Source organism: Ranitomeya imitator, chromosome 1, assembly GCF_032444005.1.
Source record: "Ranitomeya imitator isolate aRanImi1 chromosome 1, aRanImi1.pri, whole genome shotgun sequence".
NCBI classification, from domain to species: Eukaryota; Metazoa; Chordata; class Amphibia; order Anura; family Dendrobatidae; genus Ranitomeya; species Ranitomeya imitator.
This window is the reverse complement of record NC_091282.1, coordinates 378,255,540-378,270,645: the sequence shown is the minus strand read 5'-3', so window position 1 is coordinate 378,270,645 and position 15,106 is coordinate 378,255,540.

Genomic DNA, 15,106 nt, shown 5'->3' with positions numbered 1-15,106 from the left:
TGGGACAGTTTTATAGGTCGGGTCGTTACGGACGCGGCGATACTAAATATGTGTACTTTTATTGTTTTTTTTTTTTTATTTAGATGAAGAAATGTATTTATGGGAATAATATATATATTTTTTTTTTTCATTATTTTGGAATATTTTTTTTTATTTTTTTTACACATTTGGAAATTTTTTTTTTTACTTTTTTACTTTGTCCCAGGGGGGGACATCACAGATCAGTGATCTGACAGTTTGCACAGCACTCTGTCAGATCACTGATCTGACATGCAGCGCTGCAGGCTTCACAGTTCCTGCTCTGAGCAGGCTCTGTGAAGCCACCTCCCTCCCTGCAGGACCCGGATCCGCGGCCATCTTGGATCCGGGGCTCGAGCAGGGAGGGAGGTGAGGAGACCCTCGCAGCAACGCGATCACATCGCGTTGCTGCGGGGGGCTCAGGGAAGCCCGCAGGGAGCCCCCTCCCTGCGCGGTGCTTCCCTGCACCGCCGGCACATCGCGATCATCTTTGATCGCGGTGTGCCAGGGGTTAATGTGTCGGGGGCGGTCCGTGACCGCTCCTGGCACATAGTGCCGGATGTCAGCTGCGATAAGCAGCTGACACCCGGCCGCGATCGGCCGCGCTCCCCCCGTGAGCGCGGCCGATCGGCTATGACGTACTATCCCGTCCAGGGTCAGATAAGCCCAGGGCACCTCGACGGGATAGTACGTCTAAGGTCACAGAGGGGTTAAACAGGCTGCACTATTTGAAAAAAAGGAAATTGTTTTTCAAGGTATGAAGCAGTAACGCACCCTGAGCTGAATCCAACCAGCTATAGCTGCACACAGACTACAGGGCGAGCTGCGCTCACACAGAGACCGTGCAGACAGCCGTAAACGGCGCTGCAAGGCCCAATAAACCCCCTCTAGGTTATCCTATGTAGTGTTTTTCCACTATTTAGCTGGAGACGGGTGGAAAAACACTAATAGGGAATTTTTTTTAAAATTTTTAAACAGGCTGCACTATTTGAAAAAAAGGAAAATTTTTCTCAAGGTATGAGCCAGTAACGAACCCTGAGCTGAATCCAACCGGCTATGGCTGCACACAGACTACAGGGCGAGCTGGGCTCACACGGAGACCGTGCAGACAGCCGTAAACGGCGCTGCAAGGCCCAAAAACCCCCCTCTAGGTTATCCTATGTAGTGTTTTTCCACAATTTAGCTGGAGACGGGTGGAAAAACACTAATAGGGAATTTTTTTTAAAATTTTTAAACAGGCTGCACTATTTGAAAGAAAGGAAAATTTTTCTCAAGGTATGAGCCAGTAACGAACCCTGAGCTGAATCCAACCGGCTATGGCTGCACACAGACTACAGGGCGAGCTGGGCTCACACGGAGACCGTGCAGACAGCCGTAAACGGCGCTGCAAGGCCCAAAAAACCCCCTCTAGGTTATCCTATGTAGTGTTTTTCCACAATTTAGCTGGAGACGGGTGGAAAAACACTAATAGGAAATTTGAGAAAAAATGTGCAGCAGGCTGTACTATGAGCAAAAAAGAACAACTGTGTGAGGCAGTGTGAACCCCCCCTGAGCTGAATACAACCGGGTATATGGCTGCACACAGACTACAGAGTGAGCTGCACACACACACACACAGAGACCTTGCAGAACGCTGTTAAAACAGCGCTGCAAGGCAAGAACAAGGTGAACAGTGAAGAACACACAGCGTTTTGCTAAATTAGCCTTTGGAAAGGAAAATAAAGCAATTAGCTAGCTCAACTGGCCCTCAGTTAGAACACAGCGTCCCGTCCCTAACTGAAATCACAGCAGAGTGAGCGCAAAATGGCGGCAGCGTTTTTTATAGTGCAGAGTGACATCATTTCAGCAGCCAATCACAGCCTTGCCAGTACTTACATGCCCACCATGCTAAACAGGATGTGCCCACACTTCCAATCATTCCTCATTGGCTGCTGCGTTCTGTTTGAATTCTGGGAACTTCCGATTCCGGTATCCGATACGCGGGAAGTATCGGAATTCGGTATCGGAATTCCGATACCGCAAATATCGGCCGATACCCGATACTTGCGGTATCGGAATGCTCAACACTAGTCCTTAAGTGTTTCGTGGATGGATAAAGAAATTACAAGGCTTCTCCTATCCTTTGCAATGTTAAGTAGACAGGACATGTACACATGTACGCGTGCTGTACATGATTTTCACGGGCTCATAGACTTGTACTTGCCCTTTTCATCTATGCTGCTGGAAAAAAAATTGACGTCTGAGCATATTCTAAACATTTTTTTTCCTTCCCCATGACAGCACCGGTACATGAGATGGTCCCGCCCCCAAGAACAGGAAACCTGCAGAGGAGATAAAAGATGGGGGCGGCACCTCTCTCCTCAGTTTGGTTTCCTGTTCTTGCGGGGAACCTGCGGTGCTGCATGGGGAGGGGATCTCCCTTTGCTGTCCGGTCACGAACCGAGGTCCGCGGTGGGAGCAGCAGCAGCAGCGGCGTGCGCGTGTCGCCCCATACCTGGAGCTGCGAGGGCGTCCTTCCCCACTGCGGACTCCCCGGCGTCCGCTCCTGGGCAGAGGCTGGGCCGGGGAAGGAGACAAAGGCGGCAGGAGGCGTTCCCATCACGACGCTGGCGCCGAGTGAATGGGAGAACTTCCGGGTTGTGAACCGGAAGTGACGCCACACGCCGGAGAAGCGGTGTGCTGACATTCCCCAGGGGGGTGGAAGTTCAGGGATGCACACACCGCTTCCTGCCCACCAATATTTAAACTGCAAGGCGGCAAACAGACGCTGGTAACAGCCTCCTGCAAGATGGCAGATCCTGTGGAATCAGCGATCTCAGCAGAAAACCCACAGCCTGTCGTGGTACTGAGGGTCCGGTGGGTGAGTGCCTTTGTAAGGCAAACCATGTCAGTAACACTGTTTTCTGTATATGTATGCAGGGAAAGAAAGTTACCTCTAAGCAAAAGAATAAAGTGTGTGCACTTTGTGATAAAAGCCTTCCCAAGACATATGAGAAGCGAATATGCCGCTCATGTTTAGAGAAAACCGTAACTGAAGAATCATCATCATTTCTTCAGAATATAAAGGCTATTGTTAGAGACGAAGTGCAAAGCACTGTAAAGGAGCAATTAAGACAGCATGGACTGCAGAGCTCCGTAAATCCACCTTCTACGCCTGCCCAAACATCTGATATAGAATCTGAGGGTGAATCGGGAGAGCTTCCGCCCGAGGAGGACTCGGACCTGGACTCTTCGGATGAAGTGTGGTCGGCCATATGTGTTATCAGAAGATGTGGGGAAATTATTGAAGCTGGTTAGATCCACCTTGGGGGTGGAGACACCAAGGGAAAAACACAGTCCATGTTCAGTAATTTGGAAGGGAAGAAACGGAAAGTTTTTCCGTTCCATGATAATATATTGAAACTTATAAAGGAGGAATGGAAAAAACCAAACAAAAAGATTTCGGTTCCCCAGGCCCTTAAACGCAAATATTCCTTTGATGAAGAAATTTGTGAGAAATGGGGAAAAAGCACCTAAACTGGACGCAGCTATTGCGAGTACCTCCAGGGGCATAACGCTTCCTTTTGAAGATATGGGTTCCCTAAAAGACGCCCTAGATAAAAAGGCAGATGCCTTTCTAAAATCAGCCTGGGAAGCTTCAACTTGGGCGTTCAAACCAGGGGTAGTGGCTACCTGCACTGCCCATGCCATGGTTAATGGCTAGATGAATTAAGCGACCAAATAAAGGACAAATGTCCAAGAGACAGACTTCTAGAAGTCATCCCTTCACTACATAATGCAGCGGGATTCCTGGCAGACGCTGCCATTGATTCAGTTCGATTTTCTGCCCGGGCAAGTGCCCTCGCTAATTCGGGCAGGAAAGCGTTATGGTTAAAAAACTGGAATGCTGACTTCCAGTCAAAAGTGAAGCTCTGTGCCGTACCTTGTGAGGGGCAATATTTATTCGGGAAGGCGTTAGATGAAATTCTAGAGAAAGCGGCGGATAAGAAAAAACATTTCCCTCCACCTCCCTTCTTTAAACGCCATTGGTATGATAATCGTCGCTCCTTTCGGGGATCAGGTAAAGCAGGCCGGGGCCGCCCATCAGATAGGAAAACCTGGGACGACAGGAGAGAGAGAGGGTTCCTATTCAGTAAGCCTCCAAAACCAGACCCTAAACAATGACGCAGCACCCTATTCCTCACGACAAAACCGGATGGGTCGTTAAGAACAATCTTCAATTTAAAAGAGCTAAACAAGTTCATCCGAGTAGAAAAATTCAAGATGGAGACGCTGAGGGGTCTACAAAAGACGTGGGAAAATAGAAACGTTTGAAAAAATGTCTCCGTGGCTCGAGCTGGGATGAGTAGTTATGGGAAATGGGAGGATGAGGGCCTCTGAAAGGAAGAGAGTGCTAGAGGAACAAGCGGACATAAGTGAGTCAAATGGCTCAAAGAGCCATCAATACTGGTAACAAAAGTATAACTGGGAAGGAGCTGTCAGGGGAGGGGGAGGTCTGGGATTTGTTGGGATTGTTGGGGGTTTGGAAAATGTTAAAATTTTGTAATATACTGAAAATGCATAAAATGTATTGTTCATGTTCGCTTTCAATAAAAATCTATTTAAAACAAAAAAGATGGAGACTCTGAAAACGGCGGTAAAACTGCTGTATCCAGGATGCTACATGGCAGTCAGACCTTACAGATGCCTACTACCATGTACCAATCGGCATCGAGCATCAACAATATCTAAGGTTGGAACATATATGCCAGACCATACATGCACCACTAACCAAACATGCCAAGGGTGCGTGGACATATGTAAATGGTTCAGTGCACCAATAAGTGAACAAGAAAGCCAAAAAAGACAGCACTACAAGAACCAAATAAAACTAATGCAAATCTTTATTAAAGTAATAATAAGAGGAACAACATGAGAATATAAACAGGGAAAAGCAGGATAAGACAGTAATCACCAATAGGTGGCAGTGTAGTACCGACAGGTAGATGGTGTAGCACAAACTTATGTTACATACAGTAGTAGAATATGTGCTATATAGTACTGCACATCATGTAACATCAGCCTCCAAGGGTGCAATAATACATTAATGGTTAAACTGCATCAGTGCGACGTATGTGTAAACATGCACACCAGGACTGATAGAGGTATAAACAGTGAAATAAATAAAGGCACCACGCCGAAACGCGCGTTGGGGCTCGTGGCAGTGTAGTCCTCCCCTCAGGTATCATGATTGATTAATTATTTGTTTATTTATTTCACTGATGACTGGGATTCACAAATGCAATTAGCCTCCTCAAACCTGAAGGAATTAACAGCGGTAAGGCAAGTGATTCTTCAAACGGAAGAGAAAATCAAGGGAAAACATCTGGTAGTATTATCCGACAACAGCACAGCGGTATCATACAGGTCCTTCTCAAAAAATTAGCATATAGTGTTAAATTTCATTATTTACCATAATGTAATGATTACAATTAAACTTTCATATATTATAGATTCATTATCCACCAACTGAAATTTGTCAGGTCTTTTATTGTTTCAATACTGATGATTTTGGCATACAACTCCTGATAACCCAAAAAACCTGTCTCAATAAATTGGCATATTTCACCCATCCAATCAAATAAAAGTGTTTTTTAATAACAAACAAAAAAAACAACAAATAATAATGTTCAGTTATGCACTCAATACTTGGTCGGGAATCCTTTGGCAGAAATGACTGCTTCAATGCGGCGTGGCATGGAGGCAATCAGCCTGTGACACTGCTGAGATGTTATGGAGGCCCAGGATGCTTCAATAGCGGCCTTAAGCTCATCCAGAGTGTTGGGTCTTGCGTCTCTCAACTTTCTCTTCACAATATCCCACAGATTCTCTATGGGGTTCAGGTCAGGAGAGTTGGCAGGCCAATTGAGCACAGTAATACCATGGTCAGTAAACCATTTACCAGTGATTTTGGCACTGTGAGCAGGTGCCAGGTCGTGCTGAAAAATGAAATCTTCATCTCCATAAAGCATTTCAGCCGATGGAAGCATGAAGTGCTCCAAAATCTCCTGATAGCTAGCTGCATTGACCCTGCCCTTGATGAAACACAGTGGACCAACACCAGCAGCTGACATGGCACCCCACACCATCACTGTTATGGCTGGCAATCAGGCAACACAGCGTGCAGTAATCAGCGCACATACAGAGATCTGGCAATAACCCAAAACAATAGGACGAGCTCTGAGACGTGGAATCTCTGTAGACTGCAGTACCTGATCTATCCTCACACAACTGGAAGCAGCAGTGGATTGCGCCTATCAACTACCTATGCAACTCGGCACTGCCTGAGGAGCTGACTAGCCTGAAGATAGAAATACAAGCCTGACTTACCTCAGAGAAATACCCCAAAGGAATAGGCAGCCCCCACATATAATGACTGTTAGCAAGATGAAAAGACAAACGTAGGAATGAAATAGATTCAGCAAAGTGAGGCCCGATATTCTAGACAGAGCGAGGATAGCAAAGAGAACTATGCAGTCTACAAAAAACCCTAAAACGAAAACCACGCAAAGGGGCAAAAAGACCCACCGTGCCGAACTAACAGCACGGCGGTGCACCCCTTTGCTTCTCAGAGCTTCCAGCAAAAGATAATAACAAGCTGGACAGAAAAAACAGAAAACAAACTAGAAGCACTTATCTAGCAGAGCAGCAGGCCCAAGGAAAGATGCAGTAGCTCAGATCCAACACTGGAACATTGACAAGGAGCAAGGAAGACAGACTCAGGTGGAGCTAAATAGCAAGGCAGCCAACGAGCTCACCAAAACACCTGAGAGAGGAAGCCCAGAGACTGCAATACCACTTGTGACCACAGAAGTGAACTCAGCCACAGAATTCACAACAGTACCCCCCCCTTGAGGAGGGGTCACCGAACCCTCACCAGAACCCCCAGGCCGACCAGGATGAGCCACATGAAAGGCACGAACAAGATCTGGGGCATGGACATCAGAGGCAAAAACCCAGGAATTATCTTCCTGAGCATAACCCTTCCATTTGACCAGATACTGGAGTTTCCGTCTAGAGACACGAGAATCCAAAATCTTCTCCACAATATACTCCAATTCCCCCTCCACCAAAACAGGGGCAGGAGGCTCCACAGATGGAACCATAGGTGCCACGTATCTCCTCAACAACGACCTATGGAATACATTATGTATGGAAAAGGAGTCTGGGAGGGTCAGACGAAAAGACACCGGATTGAGAATCTCAGAAATCCTATACGGACCAATAAAACGAGGTTTAAATTTAGGAGAGGAAACCTTCATAGGTATATGACGAGAAGATAACCAAACCAGATCCCCAACACGAAGTCGGGGTCCCACACGGCGTCTGCGATTAGCGAAAAGCTGAGCCTTCTCCTGGGACAAGGTCAAATTGTCCACTACCTGAGTCCAGATCTGCTGCAACCTGTCCACCACATAATCCACACCAGGACAGTCCGAAGACTCAACCTGTCCTGAAGAGAAACGAGGATGGAACCCAGAATTGCAGAAAAATGGAGAGACCAAGGTAGCCGAGCTGGCCCGATTATTAAGGGCGAACTCAGCCAACGGCAAAAATGACACCCAATCATCCTGGTCAGCGGAAACAAAACATCTCAGATATGCTTCCAAGGTCTGATTGGTTCGTTCGGTCTGGCCATTAGTCTGAGGATGGAAGGCCGAGGAAAAAGATAGGTCAATGCCCATCCTACCACAAAAGGCTCGCCAGAACCTCGAGACAAACTGGGAACCTCTGTCAGAAACAATATTCTCAGGAATGCCATGTAAACGAACCACATGCTGGAAGAACAAAGGCACCAAATCAGAGGAGGAAGGCAATTTAACCAAGGGCACCAGATGGACCATTTTAGAAAAGCGATCACAGACCACCCAAATGACAGACATCTTTTGAGAAACGGGAAGGTCAGAAATGAAATCCATCGAAATATGTGTCCAAGGCCTCTTCGGGACCGGCAAGGGCAAAAGCAACCCACTGGCACGTGAACAGCAGGGCTTAGCCCTAGCACAAATTCCACAGGACTGCACAAAAGCACGCACATCCCGTGACAGAGATGGCCACCAGAAGGATCTAGCAACCAACTCCCTGGTACCAAAGATTCCTGGATGACCGGCCAGCACCGAACAATGAAGTTCAGAGATAACTTTACTAGTCCACCTATCAGGGACGAACAGTTTCTCGGCCGGACAACGATCAGGTTTATTAGCCTGAAATTTCTGCAACACTCTCCGCAAATCAGGGGAGATGGCAGACACAATGACTCCTTCCTTGAGGATACTCGCCGGCTCAGATAACCCCGGAGAGTCGGGCACAAAACTCCTAGACAGAGCATCCGCCTTCACATTTTTAGAGCCCGGAAGGTATGAAATCACAAAATCAAAACGAGCAAAAAATAACGACCAACGGGCCTGTCTAGGATTCAAGCGCTTGGCAGACTCAAGATAAGTAAGGTTCTTATGATCAGTCAAAACCACCACGCGATGCTTAGCACCCTCAAGCCAATGACGCCACTCCTCGAATGCCCACTTCATGGCCAGCAACTCTCGGTTGCCCACATCATAATTACGCTCAGCAGCAGAAAATTTCCTGGAAAAGAAAGCACATGGTTTGAACACTGAGCAACCAGAACCTCTCTGTGACAAAACCGCCCCTGCACCAATCTCAGAAGCATCAACCTCGACCTGGAACGGAAGAGAAACATCAGGTTGACACAACACAGGGGCACAGCAAAAACGACGCTTCAACTCCTGAAAAGCTTCCACGGCAGCAGAAGACCAATTAACCAAATCAGCACCCTTCTTGGTCAAATCGGTCAATGGTCTGGCAGTGCTAGAAAAATTACAGATGAAGCGACGATAAAAATTAGCAAAGCCCAGGAATTTCTGCAAACTTTTTAGAGATGTCGGCTGAGTCCAATCCTGGATGGCCTGAACCTTAACCGGATCCATCTCGATAGTAGAAGGGGAAAAGATGAACCCCAAAAATGAAACTTTCTGCACACCGAAGAGACACTTTGATCCCTTCACGAACAAGGAATTAGCACGCAGTACCTGGAAAACCATTCTGACTTGCTTCACATGAGACTCCCAATCATCTGAGAAGATCAAAATGTCATCCAAGTAAACAATCAAGAATTTATCCAGATACTCACGGAAAATGTCATGCATAAAAGACTGAAAAACAGATGGAGCATTGGCAAGTCCGAACGGCATCACCAGATACTCAAAATGACCCTCGGGCGTATTAAATGCCGTTTTCCATTCATCTCCCTGCCTGATTCTCACCAGATTATACGCACCACGAAGATCAATCTTAGTAAACCAACTAGCCCCCTTAATCCGAGCAAACAAGTCAGAAATCAATGGCAAGGGATACTGAAACTTAACAGTGATCTTATTAAGAAGGCGGTAATCAATACACGGTCTTAGCGAACCATCCTTCTTGGCTACAAAAAAGAACCCTGCTCCCAATGGTGACGACGATGGGCGAATATGTCCCTTCTCCAGGGACTCCTTCACATAACTGCGCATAGCGGTGTGTTCAGGTACGGACAAATTAAATAAACGACCCTTAGGGAATTTACTACCAGGAATCAAATCGATAGCACAATCACAATTCCTATGCGGAGGAAGGGCATCAGACTTGGACTCTTCAAATACATCCTGAAAGTCCGACAAGAACTCTGGGATGTCAGAAGGAATGGATGACGAAATAGACAAAAATGGAACATCACCATGTACTCCCTGACAACCCCAGCTGGTTACCGACATAGAGTTCCAATCCAATACTGGATTATGGGTTTGTAGCCATGGCAACCCCAACACGACCACATCATGCAAATTATGCAGTACCAAAAAGCGAATAACTTCCTGATGTGCAGGAGCCATGCACATGGTCAGCTGGGCCCAGTACTGAGGCTTATTCTTGGCCAGAGGTGTAGCATCAATTCCTCTCAACGGAATAGGACACCGCAAAGGCTCCAAGAAAAATCCACAACGTTTAGCATAATCCAAATCCATCAGATTCAGGGCAGCGCCTGAATCCACAAACGCCATGACAGAATATGATGACAAAGAGCACATTAAGGTAATGGACAAAAGGAATTTGGACTGTACAGTACCAATAACGGCAGAGCTATCGAACCGCCTAGTGCGTTTAGGACAATTAGAAATAGCATGAGTAGAATCACCACAATAGAAACACAGTCTGTTCAGACGTCTGTGTTCGTGCCGTTCTACTTTAGTCATAGTCCTGTCGCACTGCATAGGCTCAGGCTTACTCTCAGACAATACCGCCAGATGGTGCACAGATTTACGCTCGCGCAAGCGACGACCGATCTGAATGGCCAAGGACATAGACTCATTCAAACCAGCAGGCATAGGAAATCCCACCATTACATCCTTAAGAGCTTCAGAGAGACCCTTTCTGAACAAAGCCGCTAGTGCAGATTCATTCCACAGAGTGAGTACTGACCATTTTCTAAATTTCTGACAATATACTTCTACATCATCCTGACCCTGGCATAAAGCCAGCAGATTTTTCTCAGCTTGATCCACTGAATTAGGCTCATCGTAAAGCAATCCCAGCGCCTGGAAAAATGCATCAACATTACTCAATGCAGAATCTCCTGGTGCAAGAGAAAACGCCCAGTCCTGTGGGTCGCCGCGCAAAAAAGAAATAATAATCAAAACCTGTTGAATAGGATTACCAGAAGAATGAGGTTTCAAGGCCAAAAATAGCTTACAATTATTTCTGAAGCTCAGGAACTTAGTTCTGTCACCAAAAAACAAATCAGGAATCGGAATTCTTGGTTCTAGCATCGATTTCTGATCAATAGTATCTTGAATCTTTTGTACATTTACAACGAGATTATCCATTGAGGAGCACAGAGCCTGAATATCCATGTCCACAGCTGTGTCCTGAAGCACTCTAATGTCTAGGGGAAAAAAAAGACTGAAGACAGAGCTAAGAAAAAAAAATGATGTCAGGATTTCTTTTTTCCCTCTATTGGAAATCATTGAAAGGCTCCTTGTACTGTTATGGCTGGCAATCAGGCAACACAGCGTGCAGTAATCAGCGCACATACAGAGATCTGGCAATAACCCAAAACAATAGGACGAGCTCTGAGACGTGGAATCTCTGTAGACTGCAGTACCTGATCTATCCTCACACAACTGGAAGCAGCAGTGGATTGCGCCTATCAACTACCTATGCAACTCGGCACTGCCTGAGGAGCTGACTAGCCTGAAGATAGAAATACAAGCCTGACTTACCTCAGAGAAATACCCCAAAGGAATAGGCAGCCCCCACATATAATGACTGTTAGCAAGATGAAAAGACAAACGTAGGAATGAAATAGATTCAGCAAAGTGAGGCCCGATATTCTAGACAGAGCGAGGATAGCAAAGAGAACTATGCAGTCTACAAAAAACCCTAAAACGAAAACCACGCAAAGGGGCAAAAAGACCCACCGTGCCGAACTAACAGCACGGCGGTGCACCCCTTTGCTTCTCAGAGCTTCCAGCAAAAGATAATAACAAGCTGGACAGAAAAAACAGAAAACAAACTAGAAGCACTTATCTAGCAGAGCAGCAGGCCCAAGGAAAGATGCAGTAGCTCAGATCCAACACTGGAACATTGACAAGGAGCAAGGAAGACAGACTCAGGTGGAGCTAAATAGCAAGGCAGCCAACGAGCTCACCAAAACACCTGAGAGAGGAAGCCCAGAGACTGCAATACCACTTGTGACCACAGAAGTGAACTCAGCCACAGAATTCACAACACATCACTGACTGTGGGTACTTGACACTGGACTTCAGGCATTTTGGCATTTCCTTCTCCCCAGTCTTCCTCCAGACTCTGGCACCTTGATTTCCGAATGACATGCAAAATTTGCTTTCATCAGAAAAAAGTACTTGGGACCACTTAGCAACAGTCCAGTGCTGCTTCTCTGTAGCCCAGGTCAGGCGCCTCTGCCGCTGTTTATGGTTCAAAAGTGGCTTTACCTGGGGAATGCGGCACCTGTAGCCCATTTCCTGCACACGCCTGTGCACGGTGGCTCTGGATGTTTCCACACCAGACTCAGTCCACTGCTTCCTCAGGTTCCCCAAGGTCTGGAATCGGTCCTTCTCCACAATCTTCCTCAGGGTCCGGTCTCCTCTTCTCGTTGTACAGCGTTTTCTGCCACATTGTTTCCTTCCAACAGACTTACCATTAAGGTGCCTTGATACAGCACTCTGGGAACAGCCTATTTGTTGAGAAATTTCTTTCTGGGTCTTACCCTCTTGCTTGAGGGTGTCAATGATGGCCTTCTTGACATCTGTCAGGTCGCTAGTCTTAGGGTACCGTCACACTATACGATTTACCTACGATCACGACCAGCGATATGACCTGGCCGTGATCGTAGGTAAATCGTAGTGTGGTCGCTGGGAGCTGTCACACAGACAGCTCTCCAGCGACCAACGATTGCCGAGGTCCCTGGGTAACCAGGGTAAACATTGGGTAACTAAGCGCAGGACCGCGCTTAGTTACCCGATGTTTACCCTGGTTACAAGCGTTAAACTAAAAAAAAAAAAACAGCACATACTTACATTCTGGTGTCCGTCAGGTCCCTTGCAGTCTGCTTCCCGCACTCAGTGACTGCCGGCCGTAAAGTGAAAGTGAAAGCACAGCCGCTGTGCTCTGCTTTCACTTTACGGCCGGCAGTCACAGTGCGGGAAGCAGACGGCAAGGGACCTGACGGACACCAGAATGTAAGTATGTGCTGTTTGTTTTTTTTTAGTTTAACGCTTGTAACCAGGGTAAACATCGGGTAACTAAGCGCGGTCCTGCGCTTAGTTACCCGATGTTTACCCTGGTTACAAGCGAACGCATCGCTGGATCGCATCGCTAGATCGCTAGATCGGTGTCACACACACCGATCTAGCGATGACAGCGGGAGATCCAGCGATGAAAGAAAGTTCCATACGATCTGCTACGACGTACGATTCTCAGCAGGATCCCTGATCGCTGCTGCGTGTCAGACACAGCGATATCGTAACGATATCGCTGGAACGTCACGAATCGTACCGTCGTAGCGATCGAAATGTTATAGTGTGACGGTACCCTTACCCATGATGGGGGTTTTGAGTAATGAACCAGGCAGGGAGTTTATAAAAGCCTCAGGTATCTTTTGCATGTGTTTAGAGTTAATTAGTTGATTCAGAAGATTAGGGTAATAGGTCGTTTAGAGAACCTTTTCTTGATATGCTAATTTATTGAGACAGGTTTTTTGGGTTATCAGGAGTTGTATGCCAAAATCATCAGTATTAAAACAATAAAAGACCTGACAAATTTCAGTTGGTGGATAATGAATCTATAATATATGAAAGTTTAATTGTAATCATTACATTATGGTAAATAATGAAATTTAACACTATATGCTAATTTTTTGAGAAGGACCTGTATATAAACCGACAGGGAGGAACAAGATCGAGTCCCCTGATGGAAGAAGCCAGAAGGCTATTTTGTGGGGCCGAAAACCATCTTTTATCCCTTACAAGTACACACTTAAAGGGGTCAGACAACCTTGTCGCATGACTTTCTGAGTCATCACGTGCTGCACCAGGGCGAGTGGTCGCTAAATCAAAAAATTTTGGGAGAAATCTGTGCCATCTGGGGGCTTCCTCAAGTGGATCTTTTTTCCACAAAGCAAAACCGAAAGATAGAAAGATTCTACTCTCTAAACCCGAAAGAGAACCCGGAGGGGGTAGATGCGTTATACGCCCAGTCATCTTATACGGCATGTGCGGTGCGGATGGTTCCCAGGGTCTGGAGGAGAGGAGACTCTCCTTCAGGCCCTGGGATCCATATTCATGTAAAAAAAAGAATAAAAACAAAAAATATGGGATATACTTACCCTCCGAAGGCCCGTGGCTCTCAGCGGCGCAAGAGGCGGCCTCCGTTCCTAAGGATGCATTGAACGAAGGACCTTTGATGACGTCGCGGTCGGGTGACCGTGACGTCACCGAAGGTCCTTCGCTCAATGCATCCTTAGGATCGGAGGCCGGCCCTTGCACCGATGAGAGCCGCGGGCCGTTGAAGGGTAAATGTATCCCATATTTTTTATTTTTATTCTTTTTTTTTACATGAATATGGATCCCAGGGCCTGAAGGAGAGTCTCCTCTCCTTTAGATCCTGGGAATCATACAGGACCGCTCCCTGCACATGCCGTACCCGGCAAAGAAGACGACCCCCGACTTTTGAGATGATTTGCAGGGATTAAAAAGTCGTCTTATACGCCGGAAAATACGGTACATTACAGATTACAAAATAAAAAAGGATTAACATTGAAAAGAACTTACAGGTTATGTCATGGTATCATCTTGGCTGGCCTGTGGCTTAGGCTACTTTCACATTAGCGTCGGGCCCAGGTACCGACGCATGCTGTGGAAGCGCCGCACAACGGGGGCAGCGGATGCATTTTTTCCACGCATCCGCTGCCCCATTGTGAGTTGCGGGGAGGAGGTGGCCGAGCTTCCACCGCGAATGCGCGGCCGAAAATGGCGGACACAACGCACAATAAAAGTTACATTGAACGTTTTTTGTGCCGGCGGTCTGCCACAACACGGCGCAACCGTCGCACGATGGTTGCGACGTGTGGCAATACGTCGGTAATGTTAGTCTATGGGGAAAAAACGCATCCTGCAGACAACTTTGCAGAATGCGTTTTTTCTCCAAAACAACGCTAGTGTGAAAGGAGCCTTAGGAGGATAAATACATCCAAATGCATGGAACAGCTTTGCCAAGCTGTGTTAGATTGCTTCCCAGCCAAGACTGAAGGCTGGTCTAAGACTATAGTGACTTATACTTCTGAGCTTGTGACATCACTAAAGGGCTGGTTAATGATATGCACTGATCGGACAGTTCTTTACCTTATTCAAAGGTCTCAGACAAAGGCATTCCTGAGTGAGAGGGGAGGGACAACGGGTGGCTTTGCCGGATTGGTCACCTGCAGTTTAAAGCCACACCCTGCCCACCATTAGTATCAGGTTGCCCAGTCTCTATCATAGGC